The sequence below is a fragment of the Mastigoproctus giganteus genome, chromosome 5, assembly GCF_048544385.1.
Source record: "Mastigoproctus giganteus isolate SK-2022 chromosome 5, ASM4854438v1, whole genome shotgun sequence".
In the NCBI taxonomy this organism is placed as follows: domain Eukaryota; kingdom Metazoa; phylum Arthropoda; class Arachnida; order Uropygi; family Thelyphonidae; genus Mastigoproctus; species Mastigoproctus giganteus.
The window spans coordinates 76,450,770-76,474,386 of NC_143579.1; the positions used below are offsets into that span (position 1 = coordinate 76,450,770).

Genomic DNA, 23,617 nt, shown 5'->3' on the forward strand with positions numbered 1-23,617 from the left:
AAACTATGGACCCCAGTACTCCAGGCCCATTTGTCACAACCCTATGTCTCTTATCTTTTACCCTGTAGAATCTTATCAGTAACTCAAACTTCTTTCAGTTTATATAGCAGCCTTCCATGAGAGACAATATCAAAAGCTTCACTAAGTCTAGAATCTGGATGATTAATGTCAAAATTCTTACCTGTATACAACTGCTTATGACTAAATCACAGAAATTTACCAGAGTGGTCAGACATGGCATTCCCTTTATGAACCCATGCTGGGATTAATTCAAGATTCCATTCTTATCCAGATGGACCTAAATGGTCTTTAACCAGACTCCATGCTCTTTCCTACCACTGAAGTCACTCACTGACCTGTAGCAACTTACCTCCTCTTTGGCACCGCCTTTGTGGATTGGGGAGACATTTTAGCACTTCTCCGGTCCAAGGGAAACTTCCCGGCGTCCAGTGATGCTCTCATCAGCATTCCCAACAGGTTGTCTGATGTGGATGAATGAGATGGTGTACTCTGTAAACATGGAAACACGAGATGCGTTGTTCGATTGCAATTTGGATGTTGCGGCACTCATAAAAGACATACATAACGAACTAAAACGAGATTCACATTGCTCGCGTATGCCCTCGTGGGCGTAGTTAGTATAATCACTATCCTCTCTACACTGGGTGGAAAAGGCGTGAGCGATTTTTATGGGTATTTTTCACAAGATGGCTGAGTTAGTCAGTCTCAAGTGAGGACAGCATGTTTTTTTTCTCCCGGTAACTCGAGAGTTTTTCGTCCAGCAAACCAATCAGAGAACATAAGCAATTTACATATTACATACGAAGCAATATGACCTGATTTGCAGATGCGCCCAAAACACTAAAACAACCAAACTCTGGGTCCATAACATTGACTCAGAGTTTACAGATTCTGTATAAAAAAAAAAAAAAAAAAACCTCTTTACCGATGCGTGTTGCATTATTCTTATTATGTAACAGTCTACATTCCGTTTGCTTAATTTTGAACAGCCGTAGCTCTGTGGCCATGTAAGAATCGGACCCGTGTTAATCTAACATTTTCACTCAGAATGGCCACAGAAATCACATCCTGAAGTTATGCTAATTATTCAAGACATCCCACAATACAATCAAATTTCACTGACCTCATTGAAGAGGTGAGAGGGAGCAAAGAGAAGAATGAAGATCACAATCCGAAATCTAAACACATAAATGCTACATAAGCAAAAGTTGGGATAAATTCAAATCTTTGATCCTTTCTCATCATACAGTACTCAGCATCTCACTGGTTTGAAATATGCCTTATGTAACAGGAATCAGCTGTGGGCAATCACATTTTGTGCATAAAATTCAAATTACAATGCACAACAGGGTAATTGAAATATCAACAAAACACACAGCATAATACTTATTTTAATGAAGTGATATCGCTAAGGAACTGAACATAAAATATAAATATTTCGCATCTGTATTCCTATGAAATTCTTTGCTACTGTTTATGTAGATTATTCTAGTTTGTAAAATTGTACAAAATGAAGAAAACTAAAAGTTTTTAATCTCATACACTGTGTATGTTCTCAACTACAAAGAGGAAGAAGCTTTGTTGTACCATCCTTGGAAGGCAAATCAGATCACCAAATCTCAATCAAGGCTAGCCAAGTATGTTCCTCCTCTGGAGGCGTGTTAAAATCGGTTTACCAAAGGGAGTCACAGAACAACACAACCTCAAGCAGTCAAACGTAGTTCGAACATCATCGACGATATAATTGAAATGGCAACAGGAGAATTTCAAGCAGTAGTAACTTTGGCATATTGAAAGATTTATAACCATGAGTTTTATTACAATTAACACACAACTGCAGATTTACTTTGTTTTATTCCAATTTTAAATGGAAGATTATTTTATCACAAAGCAGTTGCTGTTGTTTATGTTAATTAGGAGTGCAAATGAGAATAGATCCTTAAAATCTCGATAATTTGTCAATCTCATTCTCATACATGAGAGGAAACCAGAGGCCTGCGACCTCAACTGAGACGGGATGTTTTCTCTTTCTGACATGACAACAGTATGACGGTGCAGTAAAGAAATCCTAGCTAAACACAAGAATAAGAAGGGGGGAAACTGAGGGAGAAGTTTACGTGGAGGTCTATTCTATTGCACTCACGTCGACAGGAAGCACGTGAGGTGTGCTTGATATGTTCCAAACGTTTCACGAACGCTGGTGGGAAATCTGCTGCTCAAAAAACGATAACAATACCAGTAACTGTGGTTCCTTATTGTATACAGCAGACTATGTTTTATACAGAGAACTGTTAAGGAGAGGGAAGGAAAGGAGATCCTTTGTGTGTGTGTGCGCGCGCGCGTATGTGTGTGTGGCAGAACGGGTTGTGGGCTTTCTTACAGATGGGAAAGCAAATATAAAATTAAGAGAAAGTGTCCATGGAGAACTTTTACAGTATCACTTCTCCTATAGTAGAATTTTGTATTACAAAAACCCATGAATGATGAATTTTTGAACTCTTTTTAGTTTGAAAATTGGTTCGCAAACAAAAACAGTCGTTTCTCAAAATATTTCTCTGCTGCCATTATTTCCTCCAACTTTTTTTAAAGTTCTTTTTGAACGCCCTAAGTCACGTACAAAAGCAGAGAGAGAGGGGGATTGGGTGCGTGTATGTTATAATGCAATTCATAAGTTTGATAAGTCATTAAAAGACACGCTGCCCACGATCACGGATGTCCTAAACCCTAATACAAAGATGCGCAGTAGAATGACCGAAGATAACAATTCCACACTCGAGTGAAACGTTACACGAGCTAATAATGCTTCCAGAAATTCAAGCAAAGCGATATCACCACAAGTTATTTCACTTGAGGGAAAAAAAAAAAAAAGCCCCACAATTTTGAATTTTTCTTTTTAGTAATTAATTCCATGTGTTTTCTGCATATTCGCCATTTTAACATTATTGGAGAGGCCTTATTTGGATCAAATCCGCATGTAATAAAATTAAATGTATTCTGTCTATCTTGTAAACTCCTCTGACCGTTTGGTCGTCCCGGAGTATAAATAGAAAATTTATTTATGAAATGCGCTTACTAAAAATCGCTTCTTATTTATTTCGCAACCAAACAGACCGACATCTGTTTCAGTACAGGAAGGGTTTAGGGGAGACTAATACGTGTCTAAATCAGTGGTCTATAAAAGTTGGGTGCGCGAGATAATCCGCAATAAATCAATATTTATTAATTATGAAAATAGTTTTTCGAAATAATTGAAAATAAAAATTATAAATGTTTTTTTTTTTTTTAAACTTCAATATGCGGCTTTGTTTGATCATGACATCGATCATGAACGTTCAAGTACGTACATGCATTTTGTACTTGAACTTCAATTTAATTTTGTTTTATATATTTTTTATTTGTGATCTTTTAAAATTATATGTGATTTTAGATATAATGCCTTCCATGTAAATGATTTATAAATAAAAAAAATATTAGATTTATATATTTAATTTTTTATTCCGGGGTGCGCGCTAGCCCTTTTAAGTAAAATAAGGGTGCGCGACCAAAAACGTTTGGGCCCACTGGTCTAGATAACACGTCTCATGTCTGTAAATCTGTACAGATTAGCGTATATGTCTGCAACACCTCCACGAAGGGCAGACTAACTAAATCATTGAGTGAAAGGTTAAATTTCTGTCTTCCTGTAGTTTGAGAGAATTTGAACCCAGTGGTTGAGTTTTGGACAGTTTTTAATCTCCATCAACCACTCAGACATATTGCGCCAATGTGCGTTATGGTTATAGAAGTGCATGTTCATGAATCGGTTTTCATATTGTGCGGCTGCAAAACCATACTCCCTCCGCTTGAGATGGCTCATTAGAGAATCGATTGAACAGGCCTTTAGACATTCCTCCAATCCCAACAAGTGGCTAGTGGGAAAATCGCAATACTATTCACGGAGACTTTGAACCCGGACCTTTCAAACAAGTGACAAGCAGTGAAGCCACAACACCGTCAAGGAGGACAATGGCTCTAAACGGAATTTCCTTCTTTCAAGTTTCATGCAAAATGAAATTACATCATTTCATGATGCCATTTAGTATTATAATCCAGTATTACTCACTATGTCATAAAGCAATAAGTTTAATAATCCAAAAAGTTATCTTATCATATCATATATTATTATACAGTATATATATATACTAACTCTGTGTTTCTATCAAAGTACCGCAAAACGGTCTACCAAAATTTAGCACTTATCTGCATTTCGATATTTCAATGCAATTTGAAATGAAATATATATATTTATGAAATCATTTATTCCGTCCAGTAGGGCAGAAGTGCCCAATACGGCACCCGAGGGCCACTGGTCGCCCTTTAGCAAAGTAAAATTCGCCGGCAGCGACTTCTTAAATTTCTGATTTGTAAATCTACGGATAGTACAGATAGAAAAGCTTATTATTATTATAACTTGTTTAAAGAAAAGACAAAAATTTTAGCCAGCAGAAGGAATCCTAAATATAAAAAGTAACCTACAATATGAAAAGGTTTGGGCATCCCCGCAATAAAGGGCAATATCTTGGTACAGTTCAGCTAGTGGAGTTTACATAAATTAAGCGACAATAATAATAACATAAAATAGATAAATACGGCTTTAACAAAAGAATAAAATAAAAATGTAGCAAGCTCAATGAAACTGGAGATTAAAAAAAAGTCTGCGAAAGTTAATATTTAGCTATGAGAGAATCCAAAATACTTTGTCTGTACATCTTGTCATGAAACCAGACATCTGGGTCACGATCAATAGGTCGTGGCTAGCAGACGAAGTTTCGGATGAACGAAGAAACAAATATGTACAATGGTGTTCAAAGAAAGTGAATCACCTAGGAATTTCACATTTCTAATCCTTTTTCGCGATTGTATGTTACATTAATGACTAGCATCACAAATAGAAATATAAACAAAATATATTTATTAATAGTTGAGGCAAAGCTAAGTAATATTTGACAAGTGCTCTCAAAATATTCCAAAATGAGCATTTGAAACCTTTATACAACAGTTTTGGTAAACACGACAATTACGGCTGAAATGTTATCAGAAGCCCTCAATTTGCTTCAATTTATCATTTTAAATAGAAAACAAAATGAAAAGTTCACCAGGTGCAAACTAATATTTAGTTGAACCGCCTGTGGCCCTGATGACAGAAGCACAACGTCGAGGCATTGACAAGATCAATTTCTGAAGATAATCAGCTGATAGTTCGTGGTTCCAAACACGAATTATTGCTTCCTGAAGTTCACGAAGGGTCTTTGGTTTCTTTCTGGCAACTGCAGATTCCACACGATGCCAACAGTTCTCTATAGGATTCAGGTCCGGCCGGGCTGTTTCCTGGCCAGCTAAGAGTTGTAATGGGCTGTTCTTCCAAAACGTATTTCACCTATAACAAATGTAAACACATTACTGTCGAACCTCTGATTCAGAAATGAAACAAAAGTAACTACAGAAGTGCCTACTTACACTTTTCGTCCGATGACAAAGAGCAGAGTCGTCCTGAAAGATGCAGTTACTTGGCAGGTTGAAATGGTCTCTAATGGTTGGCAGCAATTTGCCTTCCAATATAGCCAGGTATCCACTGGCATTTACGGAACCTTTTATAAACTGCGGGTGACCTACTCCGCGAGACGAAATGCACCCCCATATCATTTGGCTGGTAGGGAATTTCTCTGTAGCACCATACAGTCTGGATGGTATTCTTCACCTTCACGTCTACGGCGAATTGTTCGTCTCTCATCAGCGCCATGCAGGTTGAATTTCTTCTCATACGAGAAAATAACTGACTTCCACTGCTCGGGGGTCCATCTGACATGCTCCTTACACCAAATTAGTCGGGCATTTTTTTATTTTTTGTGTGAGGAGGGGCTTCTTCTCAAAGAGACGGGCTTCTAGGAGACGGGCAACAAATCCATTTTTGAAGAGGCGTCTTCTGACTGTTACTGCACTTGCTACCACTCCTGTATGTTCTTCCCATTCTCTTTTCAGCTCAGACGAAGAAGCTTTACGGTTTTTAAGGCATAAGCGCTTCTAATCGCGGTCCTGTTTTGGTGTAGAGACTCGTTTGCGTCCGGTTCCTTTTTTCGTATCAGCAGAACCAGTATTCTTGAGTATGGAAAGAAATCTACTCACTGTCGACTGATTACAAGATTACAAGCAATATGAAGGGAAGAACATCCTTCCTCACGTAAAACAATAATAGCACTCTTTCATAGTGGCGTCAACTGCACATAATTTTCCATCCTGACAAGCGCCTCCGTAGCCAGGTGGGAAGGAGCAGCAGTGCGTAGCACAAGCTTCTTGATTAGACCGGGGTTCGAGCCCGTCACCACCAGATGTGGAAAGGTCAGGGAATGACCATCGCATATCCCGGAGCAATATGGCCTTAGTTGCTAATGCTCCTAAAAAAAAAAAAAAAAAAAAAAAAAAAACAAGCCATCCTGACACAAGCAAGGAATAACTGCAATTCTTGCAGAACGTGCTTATATAGCTGAAAATAACAGCTGATGCAATATTACGTCATCACATAGGCGTGTAAATCTTATCTGATGCAAGAAATATTGCCATATACTTACGTTACTCGGACGACAATTACAATTTTAAGTGGTGATGCACTTTCTTTGAACTCCAGTGTATAAGTATTAAGCATGAAAAAAGGCCTCCGTAGCCGAGTGGTCAGGAGCGGGAGTGCAGTAGCATACGCTCTTTGAGTAGACCGGAGTTCAATCCCCTGACTGCTGAATACGGTCGATCTGCCAACCCGCGCTGGACCAGCGTGGCAGATTATGGTCATTTCCCTCAGCATGAATTGTTGAGGAGGCTTCCATCCTGCAGTGGATTGATAATGGCTGCACTTTTCTCGCGATGTAATTAATTTGCATTATTTCGTGTCTAGTCATTAACACTTTGGGGGGGGGGAGGGTATTACGCAACATAATAAAAAATTTATTTTCTGTTTATGCTCCGAGACGACTACACGGTCAGAAGAGTTCATAAGGTACAGAGAATAGAGAATACAAGAAACAGCACCGTATTTAGCAGTCACAGGCTTAAACCCCGGACACTAAAGGCACGTGTACTGTACTTAAGTACCCTTTCACTGATCACTCGGCTACAACTTATCCCTTCCATAGTGTTCCGTTAGTCAAAATGCTGTTCTAACTCAATTTTCGTATTCTTTTTCATCACAGGGTTGCATTCATAGTTCCCTTTATATTGAATTTATAGTTTCATAGGCGAAACTATATTTTTATCTCTTATTCCCCCCCCCCCCCCCCCAGGTGATCCTTAACAACCATATCAAGCTAGCCGCTGAGCGCCGAGACTCCCAGAACCCCCTTCCAGGTGGCAAACCTGGAATGGGTTCCTAGAGATAAAGAGAGAGAAGAAAAAAAAGATTTTTGGAAAAAAGCAAGAATTTTTTTTTTTTTTTTTTAAGTCCATACTGCACCAGACATTAAATTTCCCTGACAAAATAGACATTTTAAATTAAAATACAATCATAGGGCACAGAGAACCTAAAAAAAGTGAGAACACTAGGAGTTACGGAAAATACAAAACAGTAATAATCAATAGAAAACTAGAATTAAAATATATACAAAATTTACCTTAAGAAAACAGAGTAAGGAGCAAATTCTTATAGATAGATAGATTAAGAGTAAAATCAATACTGTAGTTATTCATTACCTGAAGGGAACAAAACAGAGGACTACCAAGTAAGTGATGAGTACGAGGAAAAGGCAGTGAGAAATTAATTTTATAACGAGAATTCAAACGGGGTGTAGCAAAAGGTATTTGTTCAAGAAAAGATGGAGAATCGATAACAAAATTTATGATATTGTAGACAAAAAGAGATCCATGGAGTTGTCTAGAGTGAAGAGGAATAATTCTTAAGCGACCACAAAGAGCTCCGTAATTTTGACGGTGAAAGGTAATGTGATTTTGATAGCATAAGAATGTAATGAATTTAATTGGAATGCTCTCGAGTCTGTGAGAAAGATATTCCTGTTGTGGGGACCAGATAATATCACAATAATAAAAAATGGGAAGTATATGCTGCTTGTAGAGAAGAATTATAACTTTGTCACTCTTGAAAACAGAGGAAGAACACTTGATTAATCCAAGAAGTTTAGAAGTGTGAGATATTACGTGATCAATGTGGGAAGAGGGATGAAGGTCAGATCGAAATAGGACACCTAAATCCTTGATCGTATCAGTACTTGCAATTAAAGAGTTTCCAATATAATAATCAGTAAGGACGGAGGGGTGAACTACACGATTCGAGTGAATGCGACATAATTTACATTTTAACGGGTTTAGAAACAAGTTATTGTTATTGAGCCAGAGTGAGAGGGAATCAAAACAGGACTGTAGTTCATCGCTGTCAGTTGAAGAACAAATAACTTTGTAAAATTTAATATCATCTGCATACAGCTGCCACTCAACATTAACGGACTGAAATAAGGTTGACAGATCATTAGTATAAACAATAAAGAAGAGCGGACCCAATTGTGAGCCTCGAGGAACACCTTGCGAAACAGTAAATGGAGTTAATGATGTACAGTGTACCATCAATTATTACAGATAGTTTACGATTTCTAAGCAGTGAATCAAGCAAATCTAGTAAAGGGGATTGTAGACCATAAGATGGCAGCTTGAACATCAAAAGATTGATGTGGACAGAGACAAATGCATGTGAAATATCAAGGAAAAGCAAATCAATTTGATTAACTTTGTCCAAATTAGTTTGTAATAAATGAGAAAACAGATCAAGATTTGAAACAGAAAACTACTTCAAAAAGATACTGTAGCAGACTTTGCACCTCTTCAGAAATATTAAATCAAAGTTTTGTTTATAATAATCGCATTTATGCTCATACTTGGTTGTCAATAACATTTCCAAAACAACATCAGAAAGCGAAGATCTGAATTCAGTTTAATTTTTTTTTCCACATGGTTGAATATTCTTTGATATTCAGCATTGACAATGAGGGGGGGGGGTATAAAAATGCCAACAATGACTGAATAATTTTTATTTCACGTTTCCTTGTGCATTTGTCAGTTTCCTGACCACGGACCATTGCTGTACATCAATTCTTTCTTTTTCATGAAAATGTCTCGAAGGTTCTTGAATTAAAATTGATAGAACTGATCTGCAAAATATCCATTTCTTTGTTTTCAATAATATTCAATTACTGGAAACTTTTTTTTTTTTTCCTTGTGAAATCGATTCAACTTAGTTTGGTTTAAAAAAACAAACTTGTTCTTGAATAGCATTATAGGATGACCAAATGGTTCTCCAAATAGGAAAGTTAAAGTTAAATATTTAACTTAACATTTCCAATAGACCCAGTTGAGCAACTTGATATCTATGAATTCTAGCAAAACTTTCAACTGTTGTAAGGAAACAGCTTTCGTCATCGGAATTCACAATAGAAAGTCAGCTGGAATTTATCAAATTTATTCATAAGTTGGACAACTTTTGCTATGAATGTATTAACTAAACGGAGTTGCTGCATAGCTATGAGATGCCTTTCTGCAAAGTCCTATTGCCACATCCCACCAAAGAAATAATAATAATAACCTAAGGGGCTTCACCCCCTGCTCACTGTGCTCGCTTCTGTTGATAAAATGAAATAAAATACTTACAGAAGCTTTCGACACTGTGTGTTTCTCTTGCTCAGCTATGAATACATAAATACGTTACTATATCTATATAATATTGGTGTAGATACACCATAGACAACTCTTAAAGAAAAACTACAATCATAGAGTGAAAGGCATCATTTCATCTGTATCTCATATTGTGCTCATCCTTCACAAAGAGTTACAAGTATTGCACTACCTTGAATAAACAATGCCTCACTAATACAGAAGACTATTGTTACTTATTTTCTGTGGGTGCCGCCACCCAGATGGCACCGTTTCAAAGTTAGTTGGCTTTTTATCGGTGGATGCCTTTCACACTACGATCGTAGTTTTTCTTTAAGAGTTCTCTATGGTGTATCTACACCGATATTATATAGATATAGAATCTTAAACTCTTAAAATATTATGCCTTGTTGCATTTAGTTTATTTAAATAAATACATTACATATGGAAATTAAGAATGGCACCGAGTGGTCATGTTAGATAAACAGTGCATGACCATGCTTAAACAGAAGCTTGTTTTACCACAGTAAAACAAGCTTCTGTTACGTATTTTTGTATTTGTTACATATTTCCACATAACCCAGCATCTCTCTTCTCCCATTAGCTGAATAAATATCACTAGGAGGAAAATTATTTTAATGTATAGAAAGAAATAATTATAGTCAGTTATTTTAATGTATTTTGTAATCAACAATGAACACATAACAAAATACATTTCGGAATTTTAAAAAAAAATTAAAATCATGTCTAACACCCTATGACATAAAGTAACAATTTAAAACTACAAGAAATAGCTTGGGAATAAGAAAATCAAGATTTTGTTATAAGAAAGGTATAATTTTATTTTTTCTTCAAAAGAATGTTGCACTGTAAATAACCTTATCATATTACTGTACTAATACATTAATCATTCATTACAAAATAATTAACATTTTAGAGGTCAGACAGGTGATCTGTGTGTGTTTCTGTTTTGTTTTTTTAATAATAGTATATAAGATTATTTTCTCACATCATTTGCTAGTACCAATACTAATATCTGATTATGAGAAGTGACTCTTCGTGCATTGCAATGACCACATTATATCAATGTAGGATTTACTTACATTGATATAATTTTTAGATTTAATTTTTAATTATAATTTTATTTAATTATAATTTAAATTTAATTATAATTTTTAGTAGGATTTTTAGATGTAACTAATGTCAAGGGCAAAGGAAAGGACTTTTGCATTCATAAAGGTGACTACAATGGTCTCAGACAGTTTCAAAATCTGTTTAGTGGACCCACCCAATGAACAGTAAATTCTAAATGGAAAGAATTCGGGAATGTAATCGTAGAAAACATTAGGCATTTTATGACAACTAAGAGATACTGTTCAAGGCTTAGACCTAAATGAATATTAAATGAACTGATGTGACTAATGAAAGAGAATAAAAATGCATCACATGCTTATAAATTATCAGGAAATACAGAAATCTAAAGTAGGTATAACTGAGTCTCCAATCAAGGCACAAAGTGGTTAGGCAAGCTAACAAGAAGCTTCGGGCAAAGAATGCAAAGAAAAGCAGCAAAGCCTTTACTTATGTAAACACTACAGGGAAAGGGATGAATCACATTGGTCTGCTAGATATGAACAGGATAACCATTGATGATAATGCTGCTACACAGGTTGCTGACAAAATGAATATTTGACATTTTGCATATATATGTTTATACATGAGCAATTTTTTGGAGATGGGAATGCCAACAGTAGATTAAATACTAACAAGGAAGAAAGTGAAAGGAAAGCAGAAAAGAAACTGTTGAATCTAAATGTGAATAAGGCAGCTGAAGTGGATAGATTTGTTCAATTATATTAAAAGGCAGCAAAAGAGACAGCACACCTTTTGCTATAATCATGAGAGCATCCTTGTGGACTGGAGATATGTGAATGTATCCACAATTCACAAAGAGGATCAAAGGGTGACATGAGTAATTATAGACCTGTTAGCTTAACTCTGTCTCAGGGAAAATAATGGAGTCACTGGTTAAAAAAGTAACACAAGACCATCTACACAGAAGTGAGTTATAGTGCAGACACAGCATGGATTTGTTAAGAAGTTATCTTGTCTGACCAATCTGACTGGATACTATGATGCAGTAACAAAGGAACTGGATGCAAAAAAAATAATTTTGATATCATATATTTAGATTTTAGGAAAGCTTTTGAACTGATTCACAAAAAAGAGTGCTGTACAAATTGGAGTCAGTGCGGCATTATGGGCAACTTACTCCTACAGATAAAGGTGTGGCACAGTAGGAAGAGACAGAGACCAATTATCAATGGGCACTGCTCTTCCTGGACCAATATTATTAGTGGAGTCTCCAAGGATTTAGTGCTGCCCTATTCTTGTTTTCAAGATTTATTAATGATATTAAAGAAGGAAAGTTTTACTGAATCAATTTCTTTGAAATTCATGGCATATTATCTTTGTACTTGTCTCTCACTGGTCTTTTGCCATTGTGATTGACAAGGAAGGCAGACTGTAATTTACTGCCAGGGAAGGTGGTCTTTTGGCCCATATTTCTACACAATCAGCAATGTGAGTTAGGAGCTCAGAATGCATAATTAATTTTCTTGGAAAATGATTCTTTAATTGTTACTTTTCAATAGACTTTTTAAGTTCTTTTGCTAATCTTTATTGCTTTCAAAATTAAGAAAGGATATAATCCCTGAAATGTATTATATGCACTGCATTGAAAATGAAATCCTGTAAAATAAAGTTAGTGCTCTCTCTTCTAATGAATGTTAATGCAATTTACTCATTTCCCCCCCAAAAAAGAAAAGATGGAGAAACTCTATGGTACCAACTCTAGTATGTTGGTGATGATTCTATGCAAATGAGTTTTTCAGATATGTAAGGATTCCAGAAGGGAGTTTAAGAATTAGTGCCAAAGCAACTCAGTCACATGGCATTGATACATTAAATATATACCAATTGTCAATTAAATATGTATGTTCTAAGGCCAGTTAATCATTTATGGAATGAGGAGGGAAAGAAAATCTCTTCCTGGGGCTATTTTTTTTTAACAGCTAGCAGCACTGTCTAAAAATTCACAGTAAATTTCTTTATCTTCAACAGAATGCAAATTTGAAGAACCTTTTTAAATAAGTGATAGTTAATTAGCCACCACACTGCCACATAGACCACCCAAACCATACCACCACATGATGGTGTAACAACCAGTGCATTACACATAAATGATTACTTTGAAATGAGGAAAGGAGTGTATCATTAATTCATAAGTGAACCTGCTTTGGCTAAATTAAATTAAAGTAACTGCATTTATTCAGCAAATCTCTTACAATGAGAAGATTTAGGAAAACATTGAGAGAGAGAGTTTTCCAAACATGTGCATATGGGAGAGGTTCTCTCCTATATGAAGTAGCTATTAAAACATCAGACTGTCTGTTACTTAATTTCATTTCACTTTGTGATTTGAACAGTTTCAAATGTATGGTACTAAAAATCATAATAAACAAATACAGTAGATGAATTTAAGACAGGTATACAATGTGTATGTCAGTTAAGGCTTTATAGGAAAAGAGTAAGAAATATTATTAAAAAATCCAGTTTATGTATCAAATTGAAAAAGTTGCAACACAGTGGAAGAACATTTAAGCACTTTTATAAAAAATCACTCAAATTATTTTGTTTGGAATAAACTGTTCTATACTTTTAAATAGAAAAATAATCACTGTAAAATGAATTAACTAAATTTCAATCTACATTGTTTAATTTATTTCTATGATTTTTTACTCTACCTGGAAGACAGTTATGTAATAATAATAACTATGTATAAAATATTTCACAATTGACATGGGAATAAAAAAAAATGTGAAAATTAAAGATAGAAGAATGAATGGGAGGAGGGATACAGATACAGAGCAAATTTTGTTTAATTTTTAAAGTACAAATATCTTTATTACTTATGCATTTACACAAGATGAAAATATATACAAAGACAAATATATGCTTCACAGCACACATCCTAGGGTTTCTTATTAACTGGAGAATTAATACTTGCAGTGATGGGATCATGTGAAGATCTCAAGATAGGTAAGTGTAGCAGTACTGAAGAGTAACGGCTATTTTTTAATAGTTAGATTAAGATCATTCATATGATCTTTAATTTTACTAAGTAAATCATTAGTAAACAGATAGATCAACACAAATGAAGTCATTTATTTCTATATTTTCAGTCAAGTACACTATCAAGATGTCTGCTATGGCAATGCTAATTCTGATTGTTAGAATTGCAGTTAAATTTCCAAATGTAATAACTAAATTACTGCTACACTCAAACAGAGCTAATATACATAGTTTGGAGAGTGAAAAGACTAAATGGATCAAAATTAATTAACAAAAACTAAGGAGGGTATTCAATCAAGTCAACACTGACAGACTGGGGAAGACCAGATTTGTTGGGGGGAAAAGTGCACAATGGGGCTTATAACTAGGCACATGTAGCTCTATCATTGCTATCCATGAATGGATTTTTAGTAGGCAGATTCCCAGACATTAGGTGTAGAAATCTGCCAACTCACCATTCCAGGCAGGCAGGTGTTAGCCAAAAGCACACATAAGAAAATGGTTATTCTTCTTGACTGCAAGAAGAACTCCACTTCAAACAGATTTAAAAGAAGTGTGATGTTACAAATGCCCAGATTCAGAATTGTATGTAATAACCGTAGTTTTTATGGAGAATGCCCAGACACAAAACAATGTTTTAATTATTTCAGTCTACATGTCAAACTTTGGGTCAAAGAACCAGGTACATAGTGTTAACTATAATGCGGCTCTGGGGGGTTTCTCCCAACCCCGTGAGAACAATTTACAGTGAAACCTCTATAAGTAACCACCTCTTCAATGAGACCACATTTACAAAAGACCCATATTTCTTAAAATAGTTTTAAATAAGCATCCTGCATATTAAAGCTGTATTCTCTAAAGCAACCACTCTCTGACCCAACAGCAACCATTAATCCTGTTGTTTGGGGACCAGAGTATGCCACTGTAATCTGTAATTCTCTAAGATGACCACTGTCTTATCTGACCGGGACTGTTAATCCTATTATTTAGTGGCCAGCACTTTTCACAGATTTCCATGAATCTGGAGTTTCTGAAGTAACTGTATAAATACAGTATTACTACTAAATAGGTATTTCATTCATTTATTTCTAATTTATCAATCTTTGAATACAGATGTGATGGCAGAAAAAAGCAAAATGAAAATTTTAAATTTAAAAATGTGAGTGATGTTATAGAGAGATGCAGCAAGGGTTTATTGCAAAGATGGTTAGCAGAAAAAGTATAAATGTGATAATATGCAAATTCAAAAAATTTTAATAAAAAAAATATATATATTAAAGAAAAGTGGATTTGGAATGCAAATAAAAATATTCAATGAGAAACATATCAGCCATATCCAGATGAGTGTTGACTCATTAATATGTCAACTCTCATCTGGTTTGACAGTGCTGATGCTAGAGAAATTCTAGTAAGCAATCCAGTACTACAATTAAAATCTTTGAATTTTGCAAAAACTTTAAAGAAATACATTTTCTGCTTATCAATGGATGGCTTAGTAAATTTTGTAATAGAAATAATATTGTTTTAAAGATAATAGTGTTTTGTGTGCATCTGTGAGTGAAAATGGTGTAGAATGGTAGAATTCACACAGTTGCCATATTTAGCACAACAATATGAACCCAAAGACATCTCTAATGTAGAAACTGGTCACTTTTATCATGCTTTACTAAGTAAATCATTAGTGTTTAATGGCTCCAAATCTTTCAGTTATAAAAAAGAAAAACAAAAGAGTGATAACTTTACTGTGTATAAATTCTTCAGGACAAAAAGAACAACCATTGATGATTAATACTTCACTGAGACCAAGATGTTTAAAAATATAAATATGGAATCCATGAACGTTGATTGGTACACCAATAAAAAAGCATGGATGACAAGTGCTATTTTTGTTCTGAATGGTTTCATAATTTGGACAAAATAAAATGAAAATAGAAAATAAGATCATCTTACAATTATTAGATAATGCTCCATATCATCTCAAAAAATTCGAATTTAAGTAATGTCGATTATTATTTCTTCCCACTAATACATCAAGTGTTTGTCTACCACACAAAGTATCATTCAATCTGTTCCACCACTGACATATTTTAGCTACATTAGTAGCAATATGGACATGGCATGAAAATAATGAATAAGTTAAAAAAATTCCTCTAGCAGACATTGTTGAATACATAAAATTGGCCTGAATAGTGTTAGTGAAAATACTATACAAATATATTTTCAATAAAGGTGGAATTAAATGTGATACTGACATGGTGGTTGATGTCAGAACCAATTTTATAGAAGTACAAAAAGAAATGTTCAACTTGGATAGCATATAAATTATAAATGTAAATATTGATACAGAATTTGAAGAAGATTCAGTCACATGTGAAAATGGCAGTGAAAACTGGGAAGAACTTTATGATTCTGCTGAGAATCATTGACAACAATGAAAATTTATGTAAAAATATGAATTTTTTTTAATAATGAAATAGATGTTGAAGAAATTAAAATTCCAATAGAATAAATTATAAATACTGTTTTAGCACTTAAAACATTACTATGAAATTTAGGTAATAATAAAATGTTACAAGATTAAAATAAAATGTAGGGCTAAAGCCTCAAACCACAGCATTTACTAGACATACAAGCTGGCGCAATGCATCAGTTCTGTACATAGCAAATCACCAAAGTTGATGAAATGGCAGCATTTCCATTACATATCATATTGTGAAAACTTCACAAAGAGTTGCATGTTGTGGTGGTATCCACTGAGAACAAATAACAATAGTATTCTCTAATGGAGAAGCATTATTCCAAGTAGTACAATGACAGGCAACTAGTGAAAGTATTCACAATATAAGATGTAATGAAAATGATGCCATTTCACAAACTTCGGTGATTCAATATGTACAGAACTGATGCATTGCACTAACTTGTATGTCTAGTAAATTCCGTGGTTTGAGGCTTTAACCCTAAATTTTATTTTATTCTTTAACTATTGTATACCATTTGGCATCTCATATTATGGAGCTAACTTCATAACTGGGTTGTCAGTCATTATACCACAAGGTACCTATCGCCCACAAATGAAGGGCCAAATAGCCGTGAAATGGCCATTTTGGTGGTATCCAATGAGACTGATAATAGATAACAATAGTCTTCGTTGGACAACCATTACTTATTCAAGGTTAAAATGAGTGAAATGGATGTAGCCCCTCTCTCCTTTCTTTAAGGCTAAACTCCTACTATGCTTTTTCTTTCTGCTAGCCCTTAAGCTTTTCTCCAACTTTTAGGTTCTTATTTGTTATTTGTTTTTTTTAGGAGCATTAGCAACCAAGGCCATGCGGTGGTCATCCCCTGACGTTTCCGCATCCTCCATATTTGGTGGTCACGGGCTTGAGCCCCAGTCTAATCAAGAAGCATGTGCTACGCACTGCTGCTCCTGCACACCTGGCTACGGAGGTGCCTCCAACTTTTAGGAGCCTGTAGGTTAAAGAGCATTACACCCCTACACACATACCCTTAAACGGCTTTCTGGGTGGTGGTATCCACCAAGAATAAGTAACAATAGTCTTCTCTATTGGGGAGCATTACTCATTTGACGTAATACAATGAGAGGCAACTTGTGAAAGTCTTCACAATATGAGATGTACTGAAAACAATGCCATTTCACCAATTTACTATGAACAGAACTGATGCATTGCATTAACTTGTATGTCTACTAAAATGTTATAATTATTAAATGATTTTTAAACTATTTTAGAAAGGGAAATCATTCAATAAAAAACAAAATCATCGAGACAAACTATATTACCCAAATATTTCAAAAAAATAAAAATATATATTTTATATTACTGACTTAGTTTTATAATTAAAGTAAAGAATTAATTACATAATTTTATGTTTACTTTTAAGACTTTATAATTAGTGTAAAAATCAATTTACAGTTTCAAATAAAATGTTTTTAAAGTAAGACTTATTTCTACTGTCCTATTAAAATTTTCGTTATATCATGATATATCTGACTTTTTATATATTTCTGCAAGACGACCACCTCTATTAAAGACCAAATATATGCGGAACCGAAGGTGGTCGTCTTAGAGAGGCTTGAGTGTATGTTCTCTGGTACTCTCTGGGGATATTTTCTCCAGAAACTGTAGTCAAAGTTATTGAGGAAATACGGTGTAGAATGGAAGTAGTCATCTATTCAGACTTAGCCAGATTAATTAATATTTAATTGTGTGCCTAAATATCCAAAACTGTATCAACAATTAATAATTTGGTGGACTAATGACAGTCAGTCCTATATTATACTAACCTGAATCATGTCTTGATTCTATCTTAGACTATGCTTAATAACTATTATTTTCTTCTGCCACATTATACAGGGTGTCTATAAATTACAATTTTTATAAATTACAATTAAACTACCTGATTACGAAGCTCAATTAATATTGTAATAGGTGTCTTAAAATGATTTGCTGCCGTTATTAAAACAACTCAATGAGATTTTTCTCATGTGGATGGAAGCCCTGTTCACAGCAAGCATTGCAACAGTATAGCATTAAAATGCTGACAGTGGAAGAGAAGTAATATGCATGTTGTGGCTGTGGGATACTAAATCTCCAGTGACTATAAAGAGATGTTTTCAATGGGAACTCCAGAAAGATTCACCTATGGAACAATCAATGATGGTTGAAACAGTTTCAAGAAACTGGCAGTGTGCTGAACCAGAAAGGAGCAGGTAGGCCACGTGTATCTACAGATAAAGTTTTGGAAATTCAGGAAGTCTTTACCCAAAATCCTACAAAATCTATCCACCAGGCAAACCTGCAGCTGTAAATACCGTGAGCAACATTGCACAGGTTGGTTTACAAGAGATTAAAACTTTATGCTTACAAAGTGCAAATCATCCAGGAAATTAAGTCTCATAACAAGAAGAATTTGCTGTTCACATTCACAACCATACAACAAATATAAGCACTTTCTGGAAAATGTCATTTTCAGTGATGAAGCAACATTCCACCTGTCTGGTAAAGTCAATAGACACAATTGTCAACATGTGGGTATCTCAAATCCCCACTCAGTTCATGAACATGAGCATGATTGTCCCAAAGAAAATGCATGGTGCATACTGTCCTTCAACCTGGTGAATGGACAATTTTTCTTCCACAAAAACACTGTGAACTCTGCAAATTACCTAGATATGCTCAAATTGTAAGCTACACCTCGGTTGGAAGATACGCAGCCACGTGTGTTCAATCAACAAGATGGGGCACAACCATACTGAAGCTTGTATGTGCACAATTTCCTCAATAAACAATTTTCTAACCCACTAGTTGGGATGGTCCTATGCCATGGCCTCCTAATTCCCTGAATATCACATTTTCTTTGTATGGGACTACATAAACGACAAGGTGTATGCAAAAATAGTTAACAATTCCACACAGAGTTAAAAGGCCAGACTAAACAAGCAGTGACTTCCATTTCTCAAGCGATGCTTCAAACGACCTGAAATGAAATTGGCTACCATCTTGATATTTTACATGCTACCAAAGGTGCCCATATATACACCTTCAGGTTTACTGATGTGTGGTTGTGTAATAAGAAATTCTTTGACTTGCCTTATTAAGTGCAACAAACTATTTTACAATATCTATTACAATAAAATTTTAATCAAGTTCATAATCAGGTGAATAATTTATAGACACCCTGTATATTCTTCACATTGATCTTAAATGCCAAATGCTCATGCTTGGCTAAATACAGTATGAACCAAAAGTCAGGTTTGTTTGTTATTTGGTTTTTAGGAGCATTAGCAACTAAGGCCATATTGCTCCGGGGATATGCGGTGGTCATTCCCTGACCTTTCCGCATCCTCCGTATTTGGTGGTGACGGGCTCGAACCCCAGTCTAATCAAGAAGCGTGTACTCCAAAAGTCAGGATACTTGTAAGTCAGCCAATGTTGATCATGTTGAACAGTTTCTTAATTTAATGACCTTCTTTTCCTTTCACATGGCATATGTAATACATAGGAGTCACCATTGTTTATTCCTTATATGCATGTTACATAAACATAAATAAACTGTTTCTACGACTTTTAAGCTGCCCCTGCCTTTTGATTCATAATGTACATAAATTCATACTATACATAAATAAACACACAATGTTGCTGCCATTAAGAAAGGGGGGGGGGGGAGAGAAATATGCAGATACAAAACTTACCTAGTGGATTTACTTAGATGGTATCTGTATGAAATTAATTTCGATAAAATGAACAAAACTCACAGGTGAACCATAGGTTGCTTTTCGGGAATATACAAGAAAATGCATCATCCTACAAAAAATTTTTTTTTTTACTTTTAAATAAAAAATATATATTTATTTTACATGCGCACACTTAGATATGACAAAATTTAAAATGTACTCATTAAATAATGATAACACAAATAACTATTTCATATAAAAAATATTCTGAAATTAGCAGCCAATCAGTAGTCAATCAACTGGAGCAGCAATGGTGAACCAATGGTACATATGTCACAAGATAAACTGAAAGGAAAAATATACTGGCATTCATCCAGCAAAAATCTTTGCGGTACCAAAAAAAAAAAAAAAAAAAAAAAAGTTCTATTTTTTATTGGAAGACAAATTTGTTTTACGGCTCATTATCCCCAACTAGTAGTGAAAACAGTAATGTAACTGTGTGCAAATTCAGGTGGGAACGAAGCATTCATCAAAAAATTTTCAAATATATTTTTATATCAACAGACTATATGCTAATTTTAAGAAGCTTTTATTTCTCAATACCATGAAAAATATTTACATTATTGTTTAAGCTTCTTTTTAGCATGTAGGCTGGAAAATAGCACATTGCTGAACTAGAGTCTATTGCATGATGTCCCTCATTAGTTAGTAGAACTTTTCCAGCAATTCTGCCATTCCAGAATGCTGTAATCCCCATTCTGCTATCTCTTGCAATACCTATTAAGTTTTTATGGAAACTCCAAAATGTCTTTAAATCTCCTCCACTGAGTTTAAATTTTAGCCTCAGAAACCAAAAAAAATCATAAGGTGCTAGATATGAGAAGTATAGGGGTGAACCATAGACATGTTGTTCAGCACAGAATGTAAAATCAATTTTGCCTCAATCCGTGAAGGGATAGATTGAAGCTTTTTAAACTGGATATGTGCTTCGAAGTGATGTGACATGTTCAGAAAAACAATTAACAAAAAAGGATATTATTACAATCAAGAATGAAAGGTGTGGGTGCGGCAGAGACAACTGGAACCTTGGTTTCATCTCATGTTCAGTTTTTCTGTAAAAAAATATACTAATAGAGTCAGTGGTGCATTATACCTCCCTGGGGCCCAAGGCAAAACAGAATTTGGGGGACACATTTAAAGAAAAAAACTAATAAGAACATTTTCAATTTTATTTTATTGTGACAACAAAACAAACAAATCAAAAAACATAAGAACTAAATACAAAATTTCATCAAAATCAATAAAACCATTTTTGAAAGAAAAAAAAAAAAAAACAATTTTCAAATTAATCTTCAGTAAAGTCATTAACCTTGGCAAGTAGAAGATTCAGTTTCCGATAAAAATCACTTAAAAATATTAGTAAAAAACAGCAATAAATTTCTGAAACAGTGATTTTGGGGCCCTCTCCGATCGGGGGGCCCTAGGCAGATGTCTTTTTTGCCTATAGGATAACGTGCCACCGGGTAGATTCAATAGTAAATATCGCAATTGTTCTGTAAAGTCATGGATGGCTAAACATCTATTTTGAATTACCCTTGCTAACCCATTCAATATTTTCACCTGATCGGGTCATGGATGGAAGCCCTGAACATTATACAATAGAGGTCAGCCATTTTATAATTACACAAGGAGCTGAAAAATTTGCATTATGCCCTCATCAACATTTCACATATTTCGGATGTTTATTAAAATTATATTTTATGCAAACTCACTGTTCTTTCAAATCTGTCATACGAAAATTGTAAAAAGAATATGATCTTGGTGACAGTAAACAGATCATTCATTTTTTCCAAGTCAATTAAACATTGGTGTTAATCATGGCTACTACATCTCACACTGTACAATTCAGACAGATCAGACTGCTACTCAATGCTGGATCTGATAATCTTGTACAGTGGTCAAACTGCATAATTCACAGTATTTTTGGGGTGGTTTGTTTGTTTGCATTTTAATGGGAGTTTTCTGGCCCAAGGGCAAACTAAGGCCAAATTGCACTAGTCATAGTAATTAAGTGGATAAAACCATCTTTCCTAGGCCTTAAGATTTTGAGGGCAGGAAGAGTGAGAAGACATTCGCATTTCAATAATGGTGAGCGTATATATTTGTCTGAATAATTTTTTTGCTCTGATATAATCAGTTTCTATGCAACTTTTGTTTAACCCCAAGGTTAAGAGCATAGGGTCGAGTCGACCCCAGACTTGAATTCTACTTCAGCAATTTGTGATCAGCTATTCTTCCCAAACAGCTGAAACTTCTAATAGCTGTTTTTGAAAATGTTTTCTTCAATTTCTCCAATGGAAATATCAGAAATCTACTGCACAATTAGGAAAAATCCATGAATTAAGTTAAACCTAATTATATGTAGCATTGGTTTGCAGGTCACTTTCATTACACATAGTAGCAAGTCGTGTTTACTGCCACACACTTTCCTCCAATCAGAAACACTCTTGAGCTTTGTGATATTGAATCATCATCTAGAATAAAACTGCTGAAACACATCATGGACTTCACATTTCATGCAGAGAGTGCTCCTGTTACTGAGAGGCTAGCATCTAATTGCAGGCATCTGACACATGCAATTTTTCAATTTGCATTTTGTTTGCTGATAGGTCTATGTAATAGCAGTGCTCTGTCATGTCTCTTCACTTTTTTCTAACATACAGTACACAAATTATATAATCGCAGTAACAGAGATTTTGAAAGAATATATTAAAAAATATTCAAGGGGACTGATTCCCAGGTCCACTTCAAAAAATTTATAAATTTTTCGTACAGAACCAGATAAAATACTAATCTCACTCATAGCATTAATCACCTCTACCTCATTAACATCTCTAACTTATTCACTACATCCTGGAAATGAAGTGACCCAAATAGGCCAGAAACTTGATGATCTGACTTTATATTTCAGAAAGTTTAATTCCTTCCTTAAATTAGGTAAAACTGTTAAGATAACAACTACTATAATGAAACCTCTGATAGGAGCCAAAATTATTCCTACTATTATGAGTTAAAAGACATCATAGGTGTGGAATTTCATAACAGATTGCATTATGTCAAAACACATACAAATGCTTCTCAAGAGAATAATTAGTAATCTGCACTGGATAAGCAAACAGCATTAAAAAGCCAAAAACCCACAGTTATTTAATTACAAAGATCCAATTATCCAAAATTATCCGATACACTATTCTGCAGAAGCTACTCCAACTAAACTGAAACAGATTTTTGCTGTTGAATACTGGATACTTAAATGAGCAAAACACAAACATCACTTTCCAAATATAAATAGCTCTAAAATACTTGCTAAAACTGGAAATTCAGAAAATTCAGAGATTAGCTAACCTAATTAATTGAAAACATATTCTCAGTACAGTAAAGATGATGGCCAGAGTCATGTCCTCACAACATTTCTGAGAACTGTGCATGTATCACATATAACTACCCAACCTCAGATCATCTTAACTGAAAAAAATTGCAACTCAGTTAAAATCTGAATATGAGATACTGTTTACTGGCATAGACCTA

At 34.7% G+C, this 23,617-nt stretch overlaps 1 protein-coding gene across 1 annotated transcript in view; it reads right to left on the reverse strand.

The window, feature by feature from the left end:
- The window catches only part of LOC150085504 (uncharacterized), a 934,283-nt gene that overhangs the window by 598,209 nt on the left and 312,457 nt on the right, over nt 1-23,617 (reverse strand). The window contains exon 4 of the mRNA XM_090374582.1: nt 20,048-20,159. The gene's annotated coding sequence lies outside the window, so the exon portion shown is untranslated. The remainder of the gene's footprint in view (nt 1-20,047; nt 20,160-23,617) is intronic.